We start from the raw sequence: 14,568 nt of genomic DNA, 5'->3' as shown, positions 1-14,568 counted from the left end.
TAAATTAAAATGACAAAGAATTGGCTTTAAAATTTATTCCTGGCTTTAAAATAAAAATGAAGATTCAGATTAAGTTATTTTTTCAACCATTTATCTTCTTCCATGTGTCAGAAAGAATCTCAACATTTACCTTTTCTTTTGGGAAAAGATGTTTTTGAGAATATTTGTAAAATCTATCCACAGCATGAGACAGTGGTTCTTTTATTATTATTATTTTTGTTTTTAATTGGGTGGACTTCAGCTTAACTTTGACCAGCAAGAAGCAAGTACACCTGCCAAAGAAAATTCTACTCTTAGCAGCAAAATAACGCTTGAGTCAGTGAAACAATACTATCAAAAAATACTTAGAACTTCAGAAGCACTAGTAAATCAATATTTTTCTCTGTGTTTTATTTCAGCACTGTGATTCATAGTTAGCTGTACCATGTGAAAACCCTCATCAAAATGTCAAGCATCTAAGAACAAGTGATATCAGGCTTCCCTGCTACTATCTTTCATCAAAAAAATTTAGCTGAGACTTAAAAATATTTCCCTGAAATGAATGGTGGAATTGGACCAAATATTCTTTCCCTTCTGCTGATTTTAACTTAGTTCCTACATTGTTATTACATATGTTGCTTGTTATTTCTTTTTTCAGAAATCCTTTCAGAAGCTTTAGATTATTTTACTTACATATATGATTTCATGGAATCATCTCCAAATGGGTACCACTGGCTTAAAAGTTCCAGAACAATTTTGAAAATTAGTATACCTGTTTAGCAGCTAATACACCATGCACTCTCAGAGAAACATTTCCAAGAGCTTCTAAATCATGTTGGCATTTTAAAATATTTGAACACATAAGAACAAAACAATATGCCATCCACCTACAAAAAAAGAAAAAGAAAAAAAAAAAAGAGAACAGGAAAGTGTGAGAACTAAAGACACTAAAATAAGATCAGAGGAATACTGGGGCAGAAGTTTGAAAAGTTATTGCCCTGAACTGTCATCTCCCTTCCTCTGCTGGGAGTTACTTCATTTAGCGTCCACTCAGCAAAAAAGAATGCATGTCTCAGCCAATTCAATACAAAATCTGGTGTCTTATTTTAAAAAGCCCATAAAAATGGATTTTCACTACTATGCCAGATTTTGTTCTAAAGAGGCTCAGGGCGTGACTTGAATTTCCTTCTGCTGGTATGGTGGAGTAGCAAAGGAGGAGAGAAGACTGCGAGCTATACTGAAGAGGCAAGAGACATTGGTTGGAAGGTCACATCTTAAATACTTGATCATGGTTTGCCACAGTGGTTGCCATGGTTGCCAGGGCACATCTCAAGCTATGTTGTGACACTCTCAGCAGTCTCTTGCTAAAGCTGTGGGGATCTCAGCACTTTTTGCTTACTGGCAGGATTCATGAAACTTGTTGCAGGGTTTCTGCCATCAGTTGGACAAGTATGTTCCCAGAAATGTAGGCTGGTTGCTGAATTTAGAAGAGATCACAGAATCACAGAATGGTCGGGGTTGGAAGGGACCTTTGGAGATCATCTGGCCCAACTCCCCTGCCAAAGCAGGCTCCCCCAGAGCAGACTGGATAGGAAAGCATCCAGACAGGTCTTGAATGTCTCCACAGAAGACTCTACAACCTCTCTGGACAGCCTGTTCCAGTGCTCTGTCACCCTCAAAGTAAAGAAGTTTTTCCTCATGTTCAGATGGAATTTCCTGTGTTCCAGTTTGTGCCCATTGCCCTTTTTCCTGTCTCTGGGCACCACTGAAAAGAGTCTGGCCCCAACGTCTTGACAACTGCCCTTTAGATTTTTATAAGCATTGATGAGATCCCATCTCAGTGTTCTCTTCTCCAGGCTAAACAGACCCAGGTCTCTCATAAGAGAGATGCTCCATTCTCTTGATCATCTTTGTAACCCTCCACTAGTCTCTCTCCAGTAGTTCCCTGTCTTTCTTGAACTGGGGAGCTCAGAACTGGACGCAGTGCTCCAGATATGGCCTCACCACATAACCTCGCTCAACCTGCTGGCCACACTCTTTTTAATGTACCCCAGGAGACCACTGGCCTTCTTGGCCACAAGGGCACATTGCTGGCTCATGGTCAACAACTTATTCACCAGGACTCCCAAGTCCCTCTCTACAGAGCTGCTTTCCAGCCAGTCAACCCCTAACATGCACCTGTGCATGGGCTTATTCGTCCCTAGATGCAGGATCCTACACTTGCACTTGTTGAACTTCATTGGGTTCCTCTCTGCCCAGTTCTCCAGCCTGTCCCGGTCTTGCTGTACACTGGCACAGACTTCTGGTGTGTCAGCCTCTCCTCCCAGTTTTGAATCATCAGCAACCTTGCTGAGGGTGCACTCTGTCCCCTCATCCAGGTCATTGATGAATATGTTGAACAAGATTGGACACAGTACTGACCTCTGGGGAACACCACTCACTACAGGCCTCCAAGTGGACTCTGCACCACTGATCACAACCTTCTGAACTCTGCCATTCAGCCAGTTCTGAAGCCACCTCACTGTTCACTCTTCTAACCCACATTTCCTAAGCTTACCTATGAGGAAGTTATGGGAGACAGTGTCAAAAGCCCTGCCAAAGTCGAGGGAGACAACGTCCACTGCCCTCGTCTCATCCACCCAGCCAGTCATGCAATCATAGAAGGCTATCAGATTGGTCAAGTATGATTTCCCCTTGGTGAATCCATGTTGACCACTCCCAATAACCCTCTCTTCCTCTGCATACTTAGAGGTGACATCCAGGATGAGCTGTTCCATCACCTTTCCAGGGATGGAGGTGAGGCTGACTGGCCTGTAGCTTCCCAGGTCCTCCTTCTTGCCCTTTTTGCAGGCTGACAGCTTTCCCCCAGTGCTCAGGCACCTCTCCTGTTCTCCATAACCTTTCAAAGATGATGGAGAGCAGCTTTGCAATAACATCTGCTATCTCCCTCTGCACTTGTGGGTGCATCCCATCAGGGCCCACAGATTTGTGGGTGTCAAGTTTGCCTAAACGATCTCTAACACGATCCTCCTCAATCAATGGAGAGTATCCCTTTCTCCAGGCTCTTTCTCTTACCTCCAGGGTCTGGGATTCCCGAGGGCTGGCCTTAGCAGTAAAGACCGAAGCAAAGAACGCATTCAGTAACTCCGCCTTTTCTGCATCCTCCATCACCAGGGCACCTACTTCATTCAGCAGTGGGCCCACAATTTCCCTAGTCTTTCTTTTAATACTGTGGTACTTGAAGAAGCCCTTCTTATTGTCCTTCTCATCGCTTGCCAGGTTTAATTCCAAGTGGGCCTTAGCCTTCCTCGTTACATTCCTGCATACTCTGACAACGTTCCTATACTCCTCCCAAGTGGCCAGTCCCTTTTTCACAGTCTGTGAACTTTCTTCTTCCATTTGTGTTCTTCCAGAAGGTCCTTGTTCATCCATGCAGGTTTCCTGCCTCCTTTGCCTGATTTCTTACTCATAGGGATGCACTGATCTTGAGCTTGGAGTAAGTGGTGCTTCAATATTAACCAGCTCTCTTGCACCTCACTTCCTTCTAGAGCCTTAACCCATGGGATTCCTCCAAGTAGGTCTCTGAAGAGGCCAAAGTCAGTTCTCCTCAAGTCCAGGGTTGTAATTCTACTTTTTTCCCTGCTTCTTCCACACAGGATTCTGAACTCCACCATCTCATGGTCACTGCAGCCAAGGCTACCCCCAGCCTCCACATCCCCAACTAGACCTTCTTTGTTTGTGAGCACAAGGTCCAGCAGTGCACCTCTCCTTGTTGCTTCCTCCACCACCTGTGTCAAAAACTTATCATCAGTGCTCTGCAGAAACCTCCTGCACTTTCTGTGCCTGGCTGTGTTGCCTTTCCAGCAAATATCAGGGTGGTTGACGTCTCCCATGAGAACCAGGGCCTGTGATCATGAGGTTATTTCCAGCTGTCTGTAGAAGGCCTCATCGACTTCTTCTTCCTGATCTGGTGTTCTGTAATAAACACCCACAGCAGTGTCTCCCATATTAGCCTGCCCCTTAATTCTTACCCATAAGCTCTCAACACATTCTTCATCCACCCCTAGGCAGGGCTTGATACATTCCTGTTGCTCTCTCACATAAAGAGTGACTTCACCACCTTGCCCTGCTGGCCTGTCTTTCCTAAAAAGTACATAGTCATCCATGACAGCATTCCAGTCATGCGAGCTATCCCACCAGATGAGTGCAGTTCCAGCAAGGTCATTGTTAGGGTTCATGGACATGTATACACAAGTACTGGTGAACATGGCATTGTCTTCTGGCAGTGAATGTAGATCAGAGGAGTCACTACTAGCAAAATTGAGTCTCCAGGCCTCTTTTTTTGCTGAACAGTATCTTGGTCATCTGGGTAGGTGAGTCAAGAAAGCTGGGAAGGCCTGATGGCCATTTGTTGCAACTGTCCAGACAGCTTCCAAATTTTGCTATTGATGTCCAGGGAGGGAATTTCCACTGTCATTTGCTAAGAGGAAGTTAGAAAGGTCTCCTCCCACCCCACAAAAATCCCTTTGATCTTTAAAAGGCAACACATCTGGTGCAAGCACAAGTGACTTCTCAGTTGGTGTAGGTCAGCAGCTCACAGGCTGCAGCCAGTCAACCCTATTTCTCTTGAGCAGGTGTTTTGGCCAGTGGCCGGAATTAGGAGAGCACATGGGGTGGCAGAGCTCACTCTCCCTGATGGTATTGCTTTCCTTCTTTCATGTGGGACAGTGCCTGGGAGTGCCTTGGATCCTGCATCTATTGATGCCTGCGCTGTTCATGTCTAGAGCAGCAGTAATCACCTTGCACAGTTGCAGGTAATGCCAAGTTTTTGGCCAGTCATCAAGTGCTACTGGTCTTTTTAAGTCATCAGTGTGCTATGCATGTCTGCCAAGGTTTATAACAGCATTGAAAAAGAAGGTGACTAATAGCAAATATCAGCAATCCCTTATAAAGAAGAGGACTAGATACAACCTTTGCCCCCAGATTAAGGGGAAAGTTCTAACCTTCTTCTAAGTTGGAAACTAGTCAATAAAATAAATCCTTAAGAATTTTACTCCTTCCCTATGTAATTCCCCTGTCTAGATTTGCTGAACGATAGCTTAATAATTTACTACCTACACACTCATTACTCTTTTTCTTTTTCCTAACACTCAGTAGTGAAGTATTTATGATCTCCAGACTCTCCTTCCCCCAACATCCTTATTAATTTTTAAATAAGTTAAAGTTACTAAACCTTTCTGATCATGTCTTCCATTTGGAAACAACAGTCAAGCTTGCAGGACTGGTCTTTGCAAAAATAGCTCCCCTTGCACTAGATATTCCCTTGCACGATCTGCAAGGTTTGGTTTTCAGAAAACAAAGTGAATTTACATGGCTCAGCATGGTCAGTTATAGCCTTATGTTTGGGGTGTCACAGCAGTGTGGAGATACAAGCTAAGATTCACTAGGGGAAAGCTGAATGCGTGATGAATAACCCTGCTTGTCATGAATGCTCTAGAGCATTTAGCATGTCTCGGACAAGGACGCATTGATTGTGAACCCTGAAGAGATTGCAGAAGTTCATTTCGGTTCAGTTGAGCCCAGAATATTTTTGCTCCATTAGGGTATTTTTGTTTCAGAAAAGTGTGCGGTGCCAGTGCTCCTGCAGAAAATATGAAAAGGAAAATGGTATCAAAATTCTGGTAAAGCCCACTTTTCTTGAATATGTTGTGCAGCTCACATTTAATAATTGTTGAGTAGATTCATCCCACTTCGTTTATAGAAAATGTATAGGAAAGGTATTATTCTAAGTCCATTCATTATCAACAGTTTCTTATCACAAGAATTCTCTGAATAAGTCACATTTTGCAAATCATATCAGGCATGATATGAACTACTGCAAAGCATCTTTATGTGTGCTACTGTCTACCTAAGTGACAGGGAGCTGAGTCTGTTTCCTGACTGATTGATAAACTTTGTATAGATGGGAATGACAAGGAGCCAGTAGTGAATAATGGTGACTTGTTTGCTTACCAGTGTCAGCCCTGGACACTCTTAGAAGCAGAAATCACAATATTTCTGAATATGTAAAGAAAAAAAAAATGGCTGCATGGTGTCATGAGATGGATTTTACAATGTATTTTTAAGTACAACTGTAGAGATGAAAAAACACCCGGTGATTAAGGCAACAGCTTGCTTTGGGAGCAAAGCCGTTATAATCACTGTTCCCCCTTTAGCTTCCTGCATTGCTTCAAGGAACTTGTTAACTTCCCCTTGGGTCAAAAGCATCCTTTAACTTCAGAGGACCCAGGATTCTTCCATCCCTTACATACCAGTGTCACCCCTGATGAATAAAATGGTAAAAATAAGAGTTGTCAAGCTCACAGGAAGTTTGGGAGGCAAAATACTTTAAACAATTGATATATGGTTTTATATGCCACCTAAGTAACTACCTTAGATTATTCAACCAAGTCTATTCAGTACAACAAAATAAGGAAACTTCCTGGAGCATTTGATTACCTGCAAATCCAGAGTAGTTTGAATAGAAATTTTGGCCTCGGTTGTCATTGAGCAAGTGCTCTTATTCTGCAGTGTATATAAGCTTAGGCTTTCTTCAATCAAGGGTAAGATGCTTTTCTTCTCATGCTCAAGAGTAAGAGCGTCCTCGCAGATGGCTAACATGAAGCTACAGACACAGTAAGCTTGTATCCTGTCTTATTTTGCAACAATCATCTGTAAATCCAGGTTCAGTGCTCCACTTCTAGGTGAGTAGGAGTCGAAGATCTGGTCTTAAACAAGAGAAGTCCATGGTCTTTGAAATTTACATAGCTTGGCCCTCCTGTGTCCTCCTCCACTATGCATTTCTGTTGTTGGACTCCTAGACACCTAGGCTGAGATGAACGTCACTGATAAAAAATTACTTGCTAGACTCTGTGTGACATCTGCTTGCATGTCTTAAAAAAAAAAAAACAAAACAAAACCCAAACAAACTCTTAGGACTGTGTGACTGGGAAGAAATTGTGCATAAGGAAGCCTACACAGCACAGTCCCCATTAGTCCTAAACTCTGTGAGTGTTACCTGTATTTGGGGATGCTGCGGTTAAATTATTTGAATGAAGAAAGCAAGCACCATTCAAGCCAACCGCTATAATTTCACATTTGTCGACTGGGCACCCATAGCAGGACAGCTTTGTCTCCTGGACGTTTCATTGTCACAGCACTTTCTTTTTCCCCATCTCCTTCACTTGCCTGCCCTGCCTCCCGTGCTGCCTCAGCCTGGTTTATTTGATTTACTGCAAAGTCACTGGGGAAGCTCAAGTTACAGCTTTGAAGTAAGCAGTGACTTCAGGGTCCTTGGCATGCACACACTTCCCCTGTCTAAGCCACATCAGGCGTTGCCCACTCTCAGAGAGGCCCTTCTTCTGAGTAAGGGAACAGACTTTAGTAGCTCTTGATCTTTACAAATGAACTGTGGGCCATACATCAGGCTCTGGGTTTTCATCTGTTCGGCTTTTTCTGTTTTCTGGTTCAAGGCATGCATATCTGTTAATTTACTTTAAAGTTTGCAAATTATCAGTGAGAAAAGTAAAACAAAACAAAACAACAAAACAAAACAACAAAAAAAAAAAACACACCAAACCCAGAACTACCAATAGCTGAATTTTATGCATCTGCACAAAGTTATCTAATTAACACCCTAAGCAATAATAAAAAGAATTGTACTATACAAAGCGGTGAATAAGATCCTACTTTGGAAATTTTTTTCTGTATTGATGGGCTCATTTAATTTCAAATTTGCAAGTGTGGCTTTCTAATAACATACTTTTCTTAATCAGCTTCCATGTGAGTGTTTTATCGGACTCTGCTCTCAGAAAACCAAAAGAAGTGTAACCCTTGCAAAGTATTTAGATACTCAAATCATCAGCGTGACATTTCAAGAGGTTTGCACAATATTGGACAGCAAGCATAGAATTACCATCATAACACATTTTTCCTGCAGTGAAGTGGTTGTTTTGCTAGGGGTTTTCTTCCATTCTATTTACATGCATAGGCAAACTTTTCATCAGCTGTGGTCAAATCTTGATAAGCTTACTCACAATAAGTCATATACAAGACTGTTTTATTGTCACTTCAGGTCCCATATGTGAATACTTTTTTCAGCCATATAAATATCTACAGGTTATATTTTCATACGTGAATTGTATCTTACTCTGAAAAAAGGTGTTGTAGGTTGATTTTGTTTGTTTCTAGGAGTTTGAGATATCTAAACTTGCTTCATAGCCTTTCTAACTCATTGGAACTGAACCTAACGTTATTCTCTTGAAACCTTCTCTTGAACACTGAAAAACCTAATCCAGTTCTTTCAGCTCTTTGGTACAGCAACCAAGATGTTTTAGATGACAAAATTATCTCTGCTGATGCTCTTCACAAAAGCAGAAGCACAATTAGTGCCACTTTGTTCCAGTTAGTCCAGGCATCGTGTGATACACAAAGCAGCTGTAGGTTTGATTTATAACCAACTTCCAAGCTGGGTCAGAGTCTGTGCTGAAAAGAAGTGGAAAGAGTGGAAGTGCATCAGGTTGCAAGAAACCTATCCTGCTTTCCAAGTATAAATCCTTAACCTTAGTGTAATTTAATTTAATTACTTCTCTTCAATACGTTGGCAGCAATACACTACTAAATCGCCTGCCTCTATATAGGTTTGGATATACAAATTTTAAGCTTTTCTCCATCGAAATATAAGAAAAATTTGGAAAGTACTTACAAATATGTGGGCTAAGCGTCACCACTTCTAGCCAAATCATCAATGCTTCTTTGCGTATTTGTCTCTTGTGGTGTCCAAACTGCATAAGGAATGCCAGAAATAGCAACATCTGACAAGAAGGCTTGAAAGTGCAAAAAAAAAAGTGCTTTCCTGCCGTTCAGAGTGCTTGAGCTCAATGTAACGCCTTAGAAACCTCAGTCAGCAGGCAGTTTGTCCTGAGTCTCAACAACCGTGTCTGGCAGGAACTAGCCCACTGTCTAGCTTGTGTGTTGTAAATCTGCTCTGCCTATGGGATACCTTGCCTAAAATGCGCTTTACAAATGCCCACCTTTCTGGTTATTTGAATCTGCCAGGAAATACTTAGCAATTAGGAAGTTTGTTGCAGAGGACCTGACATAATGCTGGAGCAAGCGTTTCGCTATGCAGTGTACGATGCTCCCTTTAGGTTAACATCGGTCAAATAGCGATAAGCCTGTGTGGAACAGTCCAGGTAGCTTCGGTTTAGAAAAAAAGTTCATTTGTTGTGGCCCAGAACCCCCCATTATTTTAAAATAGACATGATAGTGTAGGGACAAATGTGGCATTGACTTCAGGAGAGGTTTTCTGACAGAAACCTTCTGAGCGTCCGGCCTCCGAGGCAAAAAATGAGTGGACGCACACATACCCTCGTGCCCACACTCTGGTGTGCAAAGCTATTGCTTTCAGAGATGAACAACTGACAAGCCTCCAGGAATCCGTTTCTGAGCCAGTGAAGGTTAATCGTGCCCCGCTCCTTTAATTATTGAAATACAGCCCAGCTGTGTGTCTGCAGGACCTGTTCCAAACTAGCGCAGGAAATTATGAAATGGGCCATATAACTCCTCTGCGCAGCAGTTTGAATGCCCCTGCTAATTTCAGCGTCTGTGGAACCTCCTGCATTTCCTCTGCTTTTTTCAGGACCCACATAGGCACTGGTGCATTATAGGTGGGGACTAGCTAGTATGGCAAGCTAAAATGTAATAAAACTAGAAATAAAACACTTGGTTACCAGGGTGTAATGAAGGTATAAATAATGAAGATTAGTGCGATACCTTTTGTATCTCTTTGAGATAGGTTTAATCCTGGAAAATATTATTTTCATCAAAAACAAGCTATTAGACTACTGTTACTGTTCATCAAGCTCTATGGCTGATATTATGTTGAAAGCCAATAAAGATGATTATGTAGTCCTGTTTGACCTTCAAAAACCTATGATTTTCTGAACTGCCTTTTGTAGCAAGTGGTTCTACGATTAACCAATTAACCAATTACTTATAATTATCTTCTTAGGTGAACAACACGTTATATGAACCATGTAACAAAACTGTCTCCTGATGTGCACAACCTGATGCTGCAATATCCTTCTCTCAGTGCCTTTGACGGTCGCTCTCGAGGGCAGACAGAAGGAAACCCGTGGGCTGCTTTTACTACAGCTGCCCGGCTTGGATCCCTGTGCCAAAAGGCTTGTAGGACAGAAGCTCTTTTTACTGAGGGAAAGCACGTGATATTAATGAGATGTGCAGTAATGCATTTTCAATTCCAAAGCTATCCCAGAGGGAGGTGCTTCGAGGATTAATGGAAAGCAAAACACTGGTTATCTTGTTAAAATTTCATTTACAGTACTTCTTATCAGAACTTACAAATATGAAAGTTATTTATGTTTCTAGGATGTGTGATATTTCATTCTGTGAGTGGTGGTACTTGTAAAATTTGCCTGCTGAGGTAAAAACCAAAGGCTAACAAAGAGTAGAAGATCTCTTGATTTAATGATCCTCATCCTCAAGGATTGGGTAAGGTTGAGAAAAGGCAAGAAGGATTGTTCCCTTAGTTGAAAGGAAAGCACTACTTAGTTCGTTTGGTTTAACTCCACGTTTCTTGAGTACGCCAGAATGATTCCCCAAGTTAGGTGGGTCAGCCATAAGGAGAATAAAAGAAACAGACACCTGAGCTGCCTCTCATTTTCCTTGTTGATTTCATGGGCAATCTCATATGCCGGGTAACACCAGCTAAGCCTTAACAAATCAGCAGAGGACTGTTTTCCATTGAGCCTTGCTGTTGGCCTCAGGCTTCAGTTTAGTAGAGGAAAGTATGTAAGATGATTTTTTTGTAATTAAAGATTTTTACCAAGACTTTCCAGCTTGAATCTTTTCGAAATTTACTGCTGCTATGAGGAGTGCAGGATGCTCTAAATATTCACCAGTGTTCTTTAGATGGTGTCCAAAGGAGAAATCTGTCAAAAATCAACATTTTTATGCAGATGGAAACAGTTTTATTCTATAAGAAGACACAGAGGCCCAAGGGCATTCTCAGTAACAGGAAAATTACTTGCAGTTGGTGAGACAAGCTGTCTGACTCAGGTAATCTACAGTTCATCGGGTCATTTGGTTGAAACCGAAGTCCAAGATGAGACACTGTTCAGATTAAATGAACGGTAATGATTTCGTGTGCACGTGCATGGGCCTGCGTGTGTGTTTGTGTGTGTGAGAATCTGGGATTATTTGCTGTACGTGTGCTAAGGTGTTTGCGAAGCTTTTGGACAGCAGCAAAGCAAACTCAAGAACAAAGCAGACATTTCATTCATCAATTTACTTTAAGGGAAAAAAAAAAAGACAAACTATTTCAGGAAAGAAGACACAGATGTTCTACATTAAAAACCAAGGGAATTGGGAGAAATATTCCTTTAGCAGATGGACCAGTATCAAAATACCTAGCAGACTGTTTTCCAAATACCTACTGGTGAACAAAGTCACCAAATACCTCTCCTGAAAGAGGATGAGAGATGTGTTTATAATTCCCATTGGCGGTCACCAGTGGCTGTCCAAATGTTTTCTCATAAGCAGGTCTGGGAGAGGAGAGACTTGTCTTGCCTTTGCTGGGCTCTGGGAAAAAAAAAAGGAGGAGAAATTTTCAGTGATTGTTTATACTGTAGGTGTAAACTGCATTTCCCCAGTGGAAACCCAGGCCGTGCTGTGTTAAGCTCTGTGCCAGCACAAGGCAGTAGACAATCCCTCTCCAGAGATTTTACTTCTAAATGAGAATTAAAAGCAAAGAGAAGGAAGGATCTTTGTCCCAGTTGCCATCCTCTGACTAACTCTCTTGATCTTTCACAGATTAACCGGTGCCTTTGACTACTTTGCACAGGTGGTAAGACAAAGAGAAGTTTAAACTCAGTCTAAATATCGTATTAGGCTGGTTTAGAAACTACCCTGCAAGTGTTGCAAAGCAATCAGCAGAGCCAGCTTCTTCACCAAAAACAAACGATTCGGCACTCCCTCAGCAACGCCCCATGCCAAGCCACAGACCAGGACTGGTGCTGGGTTTTGCCGCTGCCCCAGTAGCAAATTGCACTACATTGCCACGTGTGTGGAAAGAGGGCAAGTCCTTAAGCTTCAGCCATGCTGAGGTATTGTCCTCATCCCTCTCCTCTAGCCAGCAGCCTCCCCGAACTGCTGCCTACAAAAAGGTTCAGCAAATCTGTAGTTAATGTCTACATGTGCTTCTGATTATCTCTTCCTCCTCCTCCCCTGCAAACTGTGACTTGTGTGCAGCTTGGAGAGAACAGTCAGAGGAAGTAAAAAGCTGTTTTAGGGAGCTGCTGATTTTCTCCAGTTGGCCCTGACCGTAACCAGTAAAGAATTTGTCCAAGTATATAACTTGTACATAACTTTACTGGGCATTTCTTCTTGGATAGGAGACCACGCGCAGCAGGAGAAAAAGTATGGTCATAGCAACAGTGGCATCTCTTTAATCATCTCCTCCCACCCCTTAATCCAAGACCCATGAGAATTTAAGCACCTGCCTGCAGACCACTGACATGGGTGTCCTTTTGGAGCTTAGCCCTGAGCCGAAGCATGAGTCCTCTTCTCACTCAAAGAACAGGGATTTCACTTCACCGTAGCATCAAGACACACAGCTTTCATCATGTCTTCAAAAATTCCTTAATATCTCTATAGTTTTGCTTTATTTTCTCATGTGTACTTGTGCTGTCTCCACTTGACAGTGCTAGAGACAGCCGTCTCTCCACTGCATGTTTGCAGGAGTCACTGCTAGCCTGGAAGACCCACAAGGCACTTAAGTCCCAACTAACAAAAAGCTATATTTAAAGAAAGAAGTGTCATATACTCATGCATAGGTTTTATGCTAGCTCTTTGGGAAGGGTTTCTTCTCTCCAGGAAGGAAAAAATCATCTTTGAGTATGAGGCAAGGTTTGCCCAGAGAGCAAGGCAGATGGGAAATTATTCTGTGCTTAAAACAAGCATTCTGAGAGCTGGAACAGCAGCTAGAAGACTGGTGGCAGTGTGTTTGTACGCCCTATATAATACATTGCAAAACTGACAAAGAGCAGGTTAAAGGTCACAAATGCCAAAACACCATTTCCAGTCCTCCCTTTCTGACACATAGGGACCATGAGCTTGTGTTCCGGGAAATTAGTAGTTGGTCCTCATGTTGCAAGATGAGGGTCCAGGAAACATCCCTTAAGAGCATTCCCACCTCATCAGATGGGATTGCTTGGAGATAGCCTCCAACTGAAGCAGCACGTCTTCCAGCTGGATGGAAGCTTTCCCCATGTTGAAAAGCAATTTTTTTTTTTTTACTAGAACAGCATTTTATAATGCATTATAGAAATACTTGGAGTCTCAGCCAACACAAGATACTCGCCGTACTGTTTGTATGGGTGGGAAGAGACTACCCTGTGGTGTTTAAAGCCTGCATGCAGGCAAGACAAAACGCATTGGTCAGAGATCAGCAAACTCTTCCTATAATATGCTGATAGCAACAGTTTCACCTGATGATTTGAGCAGAATTATAAGGAATGATATTAATAAGGATTCCTAATCCTCATCATTAGTTTCCTGAATAGTATCATCCACCAACACCACAAGCTGACTGGAAACTTCTGATAATATTCCGTGAGAGAAAACAGCTGGTGAACAAAATGGAATTCTTTCTGGTTTTGTTTCTAAAAAAAAACCTGAAGTTTTGTTGTAAAACTGGAATACTCGAATAAAAAATTGTACTGGTTTATACTGAGAAGAATGTTTGTCAGGCGATTCATTTTTCTCGTTTATGAGAGCGGAGGAGGAAGTCGTTCACATAATTTTTACAAAAGTAAGAATTTTTGAAAAGCTTTGGCTCTGTTCAGAAATATACACGAACTCGCCTCTGTTAATTTTCAGAAAATACCCATCTGCAAGTCAAGTATGCCCTAGTGGTGCTTACGGCCCATTTGTAGGGAAGAGACGGTGTGAACAGGAGCGATACGGGAGCAGACATGCTCTCCTCCGTCGCGCATCCCTGTGTTTGCAGTCCTAGCTCAGCCCTGCCTCGCTCAAACCTTGCTGCGCGCTGGAGCAGAGCATCCAGACAGCCTCACAAAGGGCCCGCCGCAGCGTGTCCCCATCTGCTGTCGATTACTGCACGAGACGTGCCAGCCTCATGTTGTCAGGGGCCAGCACCCTGGTGCTTCTTCTGCGCAACAATAATACCGGCCGATCTGCAGAGCTGGCGGGCGCCCAGCCTCCAAGAGGGCTTGGAGGAGTATTTCCTCTTTGAAGATACCACAGGTCTGATGATGGATCCTTGAAAATGGCACTGAAAAGCTTGCCGGTTTCTGATGGGGAGTCATTAGCCTGCGGAAAATCCCAGAGTTTATGGCATTATCAAACCGTGTCATAAAGTTAGAGGAATGAAGATAAAAGGCGAGTTGGCCTACACACCTGAAGTCTACCTGCAGCTTGGCAATGTGCTTTAAAGAGCCCGCATACACCATGTGCAAGCCATTTAGCATCGGCTGGAGTTATTTGGCAACAAGGAATGCAAGGAAGAGG

The sequence above is a fragment of the Vanellus vanellus genome, assembly GCF_965231255.1.
Source record: "Vanellus vanellus genome assembly, chromosome: Z".
Lineage (NCBI taxonomy): Eukaryota > Metazoa > Chordata > Aves > Charadriiformes > Charadriidae > Vanellus > Vanellus vanellus.
The sequence above is the reverse complement of the archived record's forward strand: the minus strand, read 5'-3'. Positions refer to the sequence as shown.